Source organism: Scatophagus argus, chromosome 20 (genome assembly GCF_020382885.2).
Source record: "Scatophagus argus isolate fScaArg1 chromosome 20, fScaArg1.pri, whole genome shotgun sequence".
Classification (NCBI taxonomy): domain Eukaryota; kingdom Metazoa; phylum Chordata; class Actinopteri; family Scatophagidae; genus Scatophagus; species Scatophagus argus.
The window spans coordinates 6,879,469-6,889,488 of NC_058512.1; the positions used below are offsets into that span (position 1 = coordinate 6,879,469).

The following is a 10,020-nucleotide window of genomic DNA, read 5'->3' on the forward strand; positions in this document are numbered from 1 at the left end:
GAAACAAAATTAATCCAAAGATGCAAATCTGAAATCTTCTGCATCCCTAAATTGGTGTTTAAATGATATAACTGCCTTTAAAAAGATCAATATCATGCCTGGGATATCATCTGATTTGACATGAAAGTTAATGCATTACACAAAGAACATGTGCCGCCTAAGTAATAAAAGGACAGCGAGTGAAGTCTAGCGGACTGAAGGAGTTTAATCTTTGGACCTCAAAGCATTCTGATGACTGAAGCCTTCAAGAAAGTCCTCCCATCAAAAATAGAGACAGAGAAGCTGAAAGGGAGAGGAAGGAATGCCATTAGCATAGCAACCAGTTGAAATGCTTTGCTAATCCCAGGAAGAGAAGATAATTTTCTATTTTATGTGTGTGTCGTCCATACTGCAAGGTCAGACAGTGCTTGTGTCAGTCTGTCTCTCTCTGACAGATGGCTGGTTACCTGACATCATCCACCCAGTCTGACAGCCTTTAATACTTAATATCAATGCACTCACTCACCTACTTATATTCTTTCTTTGCAAACCAAGACATTTCTTCTCTCAATCAAAAGACATCCAACTTGATAATAGTATGTTTCTTACAAAGAAAATGAAAGAAGCTGGCCATCATAGTGAAGTAACCTTGCTCCAAGGGTAGCCTTTGTGCTTGGCAAAGGGCTCAGATTGTTCCTTCTGAAAAGGAGGACGACAGCAACACAGAGCACATGGTAACAACATTTGACCTCTTTCGCAGAGAAGATAATGACCAAGCAGATTAGGAGGAGACAAGCATTAATGGCCATCTTCCATGTGGCTACTGTCTTCAGGTTGTCATGGTGAAAACACCCTAAAAAAATGAGAAAAAGAAAATACTACTCCATTCAAAATGTTCACGATTAGAGTCCTTTTACATTTTCTGCATTTATGTTTTAATCACAAGAGATATTTATGTGACCTTCAAGCCTGAAATTTTCACAAAGCAACAATCCAAAGGACTGGCAAATCCCTCTGCTAAAGGCTGCTGGGTGTGAAGGTTAGATAATGACTATCCTTATATCGTTGCTTTCGACATTTCTGTTAACAAAACCCAAAATGAATCTTTTCATCTGAGCTGATTTTTTTTTTTCCGGTTACTGCATGTGTTCAATGCAAGAAGCACCAAATAAAAATGCATTTAATAACAGAAGTCAGAATCCAGGAAATCAAGTAGCTGAGTGAGGATGAGACATGGGAGTCATGCAGACATACATGAATCTGAATCCTCTGGAAGTCTACTGCTCAACCTCCCCTTAGTATAGTCACCTCACTTGGCTGCTGTCTCGTCTCTCTCTCGGGGCTGACAGAATTATCTTCTGCATCAGAGCTGAGGCTGGGCCAACGCTCCACACAGAGGACTCCATTTCACACAGACAGCCCCACTGTGGCCAAGGGGACACAGGCAATCATGCTGAAGTATCAGTGGCCCAGCCATCCACCATTTTGTGCTCCTCAAGGTCTTTGACTGTCCTGCTCAGCTGCATGGAGCTGCCTCTGCTCGCTTCTGCTATCTTGTTACACAGATGGAAGCGTTTAACTTTAAGAGCACGGACCTGAGCGAGCAGCTTCCCCTCCTGTCTGTTCCTCTGCAGACTGTCATGGCAGTCAGCAAAAGCAGAAGTGAGATGTGTGGTTTTGCTCGCTGCAAAGATGGCCACCTAGAATTCAGATCTGTTGTTCTTCATAAGCTGAAGGCAACATCCTGAAAAGATCTGAGGACAGAGCCTCTAAATATGGAGCTTTTGCTCACAATATCACACAAAACCTTAAGAAGATATGAGTAATCTTCTGCAGATAATATAATCAAATGCAGATGACCCAAAAGAAATCTGCTTCAGTGCTTCAATGAGAGAGGTAAAATCTTTATCTCTCCTAGACTGAAAAGCATAAAAGATAAAACTTGGGGCAACCCTCAGCAACATGATTAAATATTTCATCAAAAAAATGATTAAGAGCACAATTTAATTAATCGCCTTAGGCATGATTATTTTTACAATTTTATATGGAAAGGAATAGGTAGATATATTTAGTTCTCTCTGGAGGTCTCTTCCCATGAGCTCAAAGAGAAAAATCCTGTACACAAGTAGGCTATAGTAAAGAGAAAAACAATACACAAGCCTAAACCACATGCGTTGACAGTCTTAAAATATGCTTCATTCAGATGTCCTAAAACTGGGTTCATGGGCCACATAGAAACTACTGAAGAGTTGGGGCAAGTGAAGGATGTCCAAGGACAAATCTTGGAGAGAAACCAGGAAGTGTTTTTCCACAAAGACAATTACTCCAGGAAACCTTACATTCCACGAAGCCTTGTACTCCATCTCTCCTAGGAAACCATTTCCTGATGTGAATCAATCTGAGGCCGTCTCAGATAAATCCTGTATTATCACTGACAACATATATAGACAACTGGGAACCAACTACACAGACGAAGGTCAGCCCTTGAAGTGCCAAACTCCAGTCCAGTAACCCAGTACAGCATATTATTTGAATGATGTGACTTCCTTCTAACTCTGAGCAAAACTATCTTGCACTGAAGGCTCTTAGCGTATCTCAATCAACAGTCTGAAACCTTGATTTCATTCCTATTTTCCCTTTATCTATTAAAATGCCTTCAGCAGTATCTAATTCCACCAATCCAAGAAACAGAACCAAAAAAAAAGATGACAAGAAAAGGTTGCGAGATGCACTGAAGGGATTCTAGTGAGTGGTGCTCAGTGGACAACTGCCAGCAAACACTGCAATGCTGACTTCCTTGTAAGCCTGACATGGCAGTTACTTCAGTTACAGGGAGTGGGTGAGGTTACAAGCTCGTCAAGATGGAGGATTTCAGAGTGACCAGGAGAGGACACAGGAAGCAATAAAAAAAAGCAAAAGAAAAAACTGAAACTCAAAATCAAATCTGGCTCACTTGCAGAATCATTTGAAGAAAGGCGTTTTTTTTTTTTTTCTTTTAAAGTTGAGTTTATCTAAGGAGAGATAAGGTTCCTCTCCAGGTTCACCAAACCAACCTCTCGAGGCAACAAGTTTGAGAAGGGAAAGATGAGAGACCCATCAATATTAACTTACCACTGAGACCTCCTTTCCAAGCTCTTAAATATTTAATCGTCCTTGGACAGCTCTGTTGCTTCGTAGGCCGAGCCAGTGTGGATCCCTTCTACAAGACCACTCCTGTTCCTGCTCAATGAAGGCCTTGTCCGGTGGCACCACACTGCCCAAGGAACGGGCGTCTCCAAAGAATTCAGGATTTTTTTTTTCCACCACAGGCAGCTCAAGACTAACAGAGTCGGTTCACTGTGTCTTATTAGAGAAGGGCATAAATCAAGAGTTTAGGATAGAAACCTGAGAATGCCATGATGGCTTAATTTATCTCACAGGGCAAACTGTCTCATCAACACGGCCACTTTATACCTAAAGTTTTCTATAAAACTGACCCTCTATGCTTCACAGTTGTGTGGAAAACACTGTGAAAACTGTGAGCTACACTGAGTTACAAGCACTTTTTTTCCAGTCAGGGGAAAGGTGAACTGTTGATGTTCAGATGGAAAGCAGAGAGGAGGAACCAGTTTTGCAGAGACGTGACGTGGCAACTGACAACAGAAACTGGAATGACACCTCCAGCGAGCCACTTCCTTGTTGCATTTTAACCCTGACATGATGTTGTTTTTTAGCTTTTTAAACCAGCCTAATCACACAGCATTAACCTTTAACAGGGCTTTCATATACAAATCAGGTATCTAAATCAAGAACAAGAACATGTTTGTGGAATGAAGAAGGTTGGTAAAATGTAGTGAGGTTTCTGCTGCTCTGTAAAGACTACAGTGTTTATGGATCTGTGGGCCTGTGTGTTTCAGCACACTTAACAAGTGTAGCAGCAGGGCCAAGCTGCATCTCATGAGCCATGCATCATGTCAAGAAAGCACTCACTGGAGCATTTCAATTTGCTTTTGTGTGTCTCCCTAGCCTTCTTTGCTGCCCCAGGTAGAGAAGAATGGGGGAGTGCATCACCGAGTGTGAGTGAGTGAATGAGAGGGAGGGAGGGCTGTTTGTGTGTGTGTGTGTGTGTGTGTGTGTGTGTGTGTGTGCGCGCGCGCACAGAGACACAGAAAGAGTATCAGAGTGAGTGATGAGCTTCACCACCACTTCCTTCCAGCACTGAAACCATCACAGAAGTCTCTCTTGTTTAATCCTCTGTCCTCTCTGTCAAGCTTTTTGAGCGTAATCCTGAAATACCTTGCAAAAATCCAGTTATGTAATTTTTTTCTAAAAGTATCTACCATAGTTCAGTCCTGCCCTGTCACCCTAAAGCTGAACTGCAGCAACAATGTGTGTAGAACGTTTTCACGCAGAGGACGGCCTTTGTAGAGCTCATTAAATTAAAGCTACGAGCCTCATGTTTCAATTGAGGCCGTGTTATTAAAAAGAAAAACAAAATGCTGTGTAAATATAAAAAAAATGATTAAGAGCACACACAGACATGTTGTCTAGATATATACTATAGAAACAAAAGTATCCAGACACACTGTCTTTAGGGGCTCTTTTTCAGGGGTTACTTCCAGTGAAGGGAATTCTTAATGCTTCAGCACACCAAGACATTTTGGACAATGCTATGCTTCAAACTTTGTGGCAACAGTTTGGGGAAGGCCCTTTTCTATTCCACCATGACTGTGCCCCAGTGGACAAAGCAAAGCTCCATAAAGACACTGTTGGATGAGTTTGGTGTGGAAAAGCTTGACGAGCCCACACAGAGTCCTGACCTCAACTCCACTGAACACCTTTGGAATGAACTGGAATGGAGACTGCTTTCCAGGCCTTTTCATCTAACATCAGTGTCTGACCTCACAAATTCTCTACTGCATGAATGGGCAAAAATTCCCACAGAAAATCCTGTGGAAAACCTTCCTTGAAGAGTGGAAGCTGTTGCAGCTGCAAAACTGTTGATGTATTTAGAATGCGATGTCATAAGTCCCTGTTGGCCTAACGGTCTGGTGGCCCAATATAGTGTATTGTGCCCTTCAAACACAAATTTGTTTAAAGTTATGCACCATGTAAGATAAGATGTAGTATATTAAATTCGAATTAGTAGGGCTGCAACTAATGGTTATTTTTAATATTAATTAATTAAACCACTGATTGTTGTTTCTCAAAAACACACAACAAAGAAGTAAAGAATTTTCCAAAATCTTGTTAGGTCTTGTTTTGCATGAGTCAAAAATCAAAAGACTAACATACAATATGACAATGAAAAGGAAAAGATAACAATCAATCAATTAATTAAAAGTTTATAATCAAGCAGCAAATCCTCACACCGGAGAAAATCAAAATAGTCTAACAGCTTATTCAGCTTTACAATTTAGACACATGCCATCTATAAAAGGACCTTGAGATCAGGTAAAAAAAAAAAAAAAAGCAGAACCACCACTGAACTTTTTAGTTTTTGATTTAGTCAGACAAATTTCTGTTGCTGCCACGCCAAGAACCTTGGAAGCCTCTGAAAATCTGGGGTCCCTGCAGCAGCTGCTCATTCTGCCTCGTTAGTAATCCATCCTTGTTTCACTATAACACAATTTATTGGAAAAGCCATCTCTGCCACAGCAAAAGCCATCAGCCCTGACCCACACCAGCTCAAACCTGAGCAAACACAGTAGCTTCTAGCATAGCATCACTAAGCTCCACAATTTAGAAAAGAGCCAAGAATGTGTTGAAGACTTGTGAAAGTTAAAGCAGGAACTCAAAGGGACGGCGCACAGCGTCGGTATCCCCAAGACAGCCCGTGAGCTTTCTCCACAAAAGAAACCACACAATCACATCTAGAGTCAAATCACTGAGCTCATTTGCAAAACATCCACCATCAACCAGACTACATCCACTGGACCCGCCTCTGAGACAAATGTGTCGACCGCAGCAGATTCCTGCCCGGCTGGGGCCTCTGTCAACTCCTTCCTTGGGAACCTGTTTGCCCTGCCACGCCAGGGAGAAGGAGCATCGCCACCATTTTGATTGCTCTTCTCAGCCCCAGCATTGTCGCAGCACAGTGTGTCAAGCTCACAGTCTCCTTGTCAGCAAGATTTCACACAGTGGGCAGGGGAACTGCAGAGCGTAGCACAGCCACACACACACACAGGAACACATTACAGCTTGCAAACACACCTCCTTCACTCTCCTGACAGGCTGGTCAACAGACACCTTTAGGATATAATGTGTGAGAAGTCACCTCAGGCTGTACGGTGGAGTTGTACATTACAACACAGATGACCGACAACCTAATTCGTAACTTTTAAATCGATTTAATACGCATGAAACAGCGAATAAGTAAGTATAACCTTGCACTAAAAGGCACATGTGCCACCAAATAAACATAGAGGAGCCTCCACTAGTCCCTCTATAAATAAGCAGTTCAGAGAGCAAGACTTTAAACCAGAGCACTTTTTGCTTGTGAATTTAAAGGCATCGTGAAAGGTGTAGATGTACACAGTATCCATCCAAAAACTCATCCATAATCAAAAATGAGAGAATCATCTTGAGAACTTCCTTTAAGAAAACTTATCTTCAACAGCCATTAGCTATCTCATACTCTCTCTCTCTCTCTCTCACACACACACACACACACACTGAAGAGAGCGAGGGAGAGAGCATGTTGAGACCACTTAGTTGAACATTAACTACCTGCATGGCCAAAAAAAAAAAAACCCACTGCATTATTCAGCATTAAAATTCCTCTCATTCATCTGTTCCTCAGCCATCACAAACACAAAAACACACACTGACCAAAAGTGTCACCTGCAAAATGCTTTAAATAAAAACACCCCCCCCCCCCACACACACACACATATTTACAAGCCAAATGGTGCAGCAAGTTCATGGAAGTTAAAACTCCTCAGTTAACCTTGAAAGGCCCCACTAACAAAGATCTAACCTCACTTTGCACACTTCTTCAGCTTCCTCTAGCAGACTAAACTTCCGAGCTGCAAACGCAGAAAAAGCAGCAGAAGAAGAGGAAGCAGAAGAAGGAGCAGGAGGAGGAGGAGGAGGAGGTGGTGGTGGTGGTGGTGGCCGATTATTTCTTGAACACAACCTTTGTTCTGGCGTGAGAGATCCTGCCTGTCTGACTCCAGGACTCTCCTTGGAGACTCATCTGCTTTCCTCCATTTTATGGTGAAGCCTTACTAGTATGACATACCTGACTTGAGACCAGTGACAGCAAATAAGGAATCCAAAACAGTGCAGGAAGACAAGCGGGTAACAATGTAGCAAAAAAAACAACCACCAAAGAACAAAAACAAAAACATTAGAATAAAAAAATAAATAAATCAAGTCCACACTGCGCTTACATTCATTTCACCACCACCAAGAGACATCTAGCTCCAACCCTGTGGAGAACCGACTCAAAATCGCCACCAGATAATGTTTCTTTCGTTTAAAAAAGGGAGGAAGAAGAGAGAGAGGGAGAGGAGGGTTCACATATAGCCTCCTCACGCTGGACATGGCTTTCATAGTGTGTATGTGACTGGACCGAGCGGCTATGCCAGCTCCTCTGTGTCGCTAATGGAGGCTGGTTGGGAGAGGAGAGCAATCCGTGCAATGGCTTCTCCATGAAGCTAACGCGCAACAACACGCACGGCCGGAGAGGGGACGCACAGCCGGGGCCAGTTATTCCCCTGACCAGACATGTCAGAATAACAAAACACTCCGCTCCGGTGCTGCTGAAAACATGCAGACGAGCCCTCTTTTATACACCGCCGCGTCCATTTCCTTGTGTCACTTTGACAACAAACCGACAGGCGACATAGCGAGGAAGCGAGGTAGGTTGGTTAGGATATTAACTGGGAATCGAGAAGACCCACTTGACTTTGGCTGCATGGGTGCCAGCCGGAGCGCCCACCCGACTAAAATCTCGCCCGAGCTTCCTCTCCCAACTCGGCTGGACCTGGACTAAAAAGGAGAAACGAAGAGGGGGGGTCAGCTCTTTCCAGGTCATTCACGAGGCGCTCTCCAAATTATATCCCATGATCTACCATACCGACGTTCTCGCAGACCTTGAAAGCCCAGCCGAAATCTTGGCGAAACTGGAAATATAGTGCAAGAAGAGAGAAAAACTCACTGGTACAATCTTCTCCTCAAGCGATCCTCCCAAAAGTTGTCCTCGTATTTCATGCGTGCGCCCGGTCGGTCTAATGGATGATCGCCATCTTTCCTGCTTCTCCTTTGCTGCAGCTGCAGATGACCTGAGATCCGTCTGTCTCTGAATAATGAGCAACCACACAGACAAGGAAGACAATCTGCAAAGCAGGCTACACAAAGAAGTTTGGGAGACTAGCAAGCACCAGAGGGTGCACAAGAGTTTACGATGAGACGAGGGAGCATCAGCAGGATGGACAACGTCTATGTCTGAGAAGCTCATCCTTCATCCAGAATGAAGTCAGAGATAGCCTGCAAAGCCTTATCAGCGGCTCAGACCACCACCACATGCGGGTTCCGTGAATTTTATATAGGCTTTCCATACTATGTCTGCCACGTCATGGGGTTATCTGCAGTTCACTTTGGTGTTGATGATCCTGCTTCACACTTCAACCAGACAAGATAGATAGATGGATACAGTTGAAACATCCCAATTTTATTAAATAAATATATATATATATATAAAAATACTACTGACTATTAAAATGCAATAAATAAATATATTTGTGAAATTTACCAGTGCCACCCAATGATCCAGTTCCCTCACAGGTGTATCATTTGTGTTCAGATATTAAAATAAAAACAAAAGGAAAGGAGGAAAATGGCTGATGTGTTGCAGTATGTTGTCATTACACTGTTACAGAAAGTAGACATGATACTGCTGCTGCTGCTGCTGCAGGCTGCTGCTCTGTCCACCAGCTGCTAACAAAGAGGGAGCCCAAGACAAAAGGTGCAGGGTCCTGCTCAGATGTATGTCAGGGTAAGGATGGGTGGGTTTGGGGGTGGATTTAGGTGGCGTGGGGAGCTGCTGAGCAGCATGCATGGGCGGGTGGGTGGTGAGCAGAAGAGTCTACCTTACATGACTGAGCGACTATAATGTCATCTGAGAAGGTTAATCTGCCTTGATGGCTTTTGTTGATAAGAATTGAACACATGTTGGTGATGCCTATAAACATGAGGGATGATCTGAATTATGTTTAGAATATTTGCAAGAGATATCTCTGACATGATGACAATTTTATTGGAAAAAGAGATTTCAAAGTTCATATGTCGAGTGTTCCTCGTCACACTCTCAACTTATCCTAAGATCTGAATATACTGCGTGATGTAAAAGTCTTTTTCTACAACTAAACAGTTGATCTTTCATTCTTGCAGCTGAATGAACTGTGCATTATATAAAGTTCACAATAAAGCTTGATTACATTGAATTATGCACAAGTGAGTCTGTGGTATATTTTTTTTTCCATTGCTGATTTATGGGAAACTATTATTAGTACCAGACGCAATATTATATTTATCTAAATGCTAGTTTCTAATACCTGTTAAGTTAAGAATTTCCCTTCAGGGGTAAATAAAAGGAATTCTGATTCTGATTCTGTTAATGGTTAGCAACAAAAGCATTTAACTGTTATGCACAGTTTCTGGATGTTCAAAAAGCAACGTTGTTTGCACATCAGAAATGTATTTCTTTTTCTTTACCCTTTAATCCTGGCTGTGACTTTCAAACACCTGGAAAGCCTCAGTGGCAAATCTTGCTTGCCAGCGATTGTTCACTGATTTACAGGCGGAGACACAGAGAGGAATTAAATTTGTGTAAAATACTGACATAATTAATCAAGTCTGAAAAGTATTGGTGTTGCATCTTACAAGGCATAGGCCTGTGAATTATGGGTTGTGGGGTACATATTTTTTGTGAAATTAAATATAAAGCTTTAGCGGAGAAGTGATATTCAGTCAGTCTTTTTATCACTGACCTGCCGTCTGTGTCACTGGGGGGGTAGATTCTTCACAAAACTAAAAATATGTGACATCTTGCATCTG

General features: G+C 42.5%; 1 protein-coding gene across 7 annotated transcripts in view; it reads right to left on the reverse strand.

The window, feature by feature from the left end:
* znf462 (zinc finger protein 462) overlaps window positions 1–8,548 on the reverse strand; it is a 47,639-nt gene extending 39,091 nt beyond the window's left edge. The window contains exons 1-2 of one of the 7 annotated variants that reach the window (XM_046374390.1): window positions 1,288–3,075; window positions 589–678 (exon numbers count right to left, since the gene is read on the reverse strand). The gene's annotated coding sequence lies outside the window, so the exon portion shown is untranslated. The other 6 variants (XM_046374388.1, XM_046374386.1, XM_046374389.1 and 3 more) reach the window with 6 other exon arrangements.
* Between the last annotated feature and the right edge of the window lie 1,472 nt (window positions 8,549–10,020).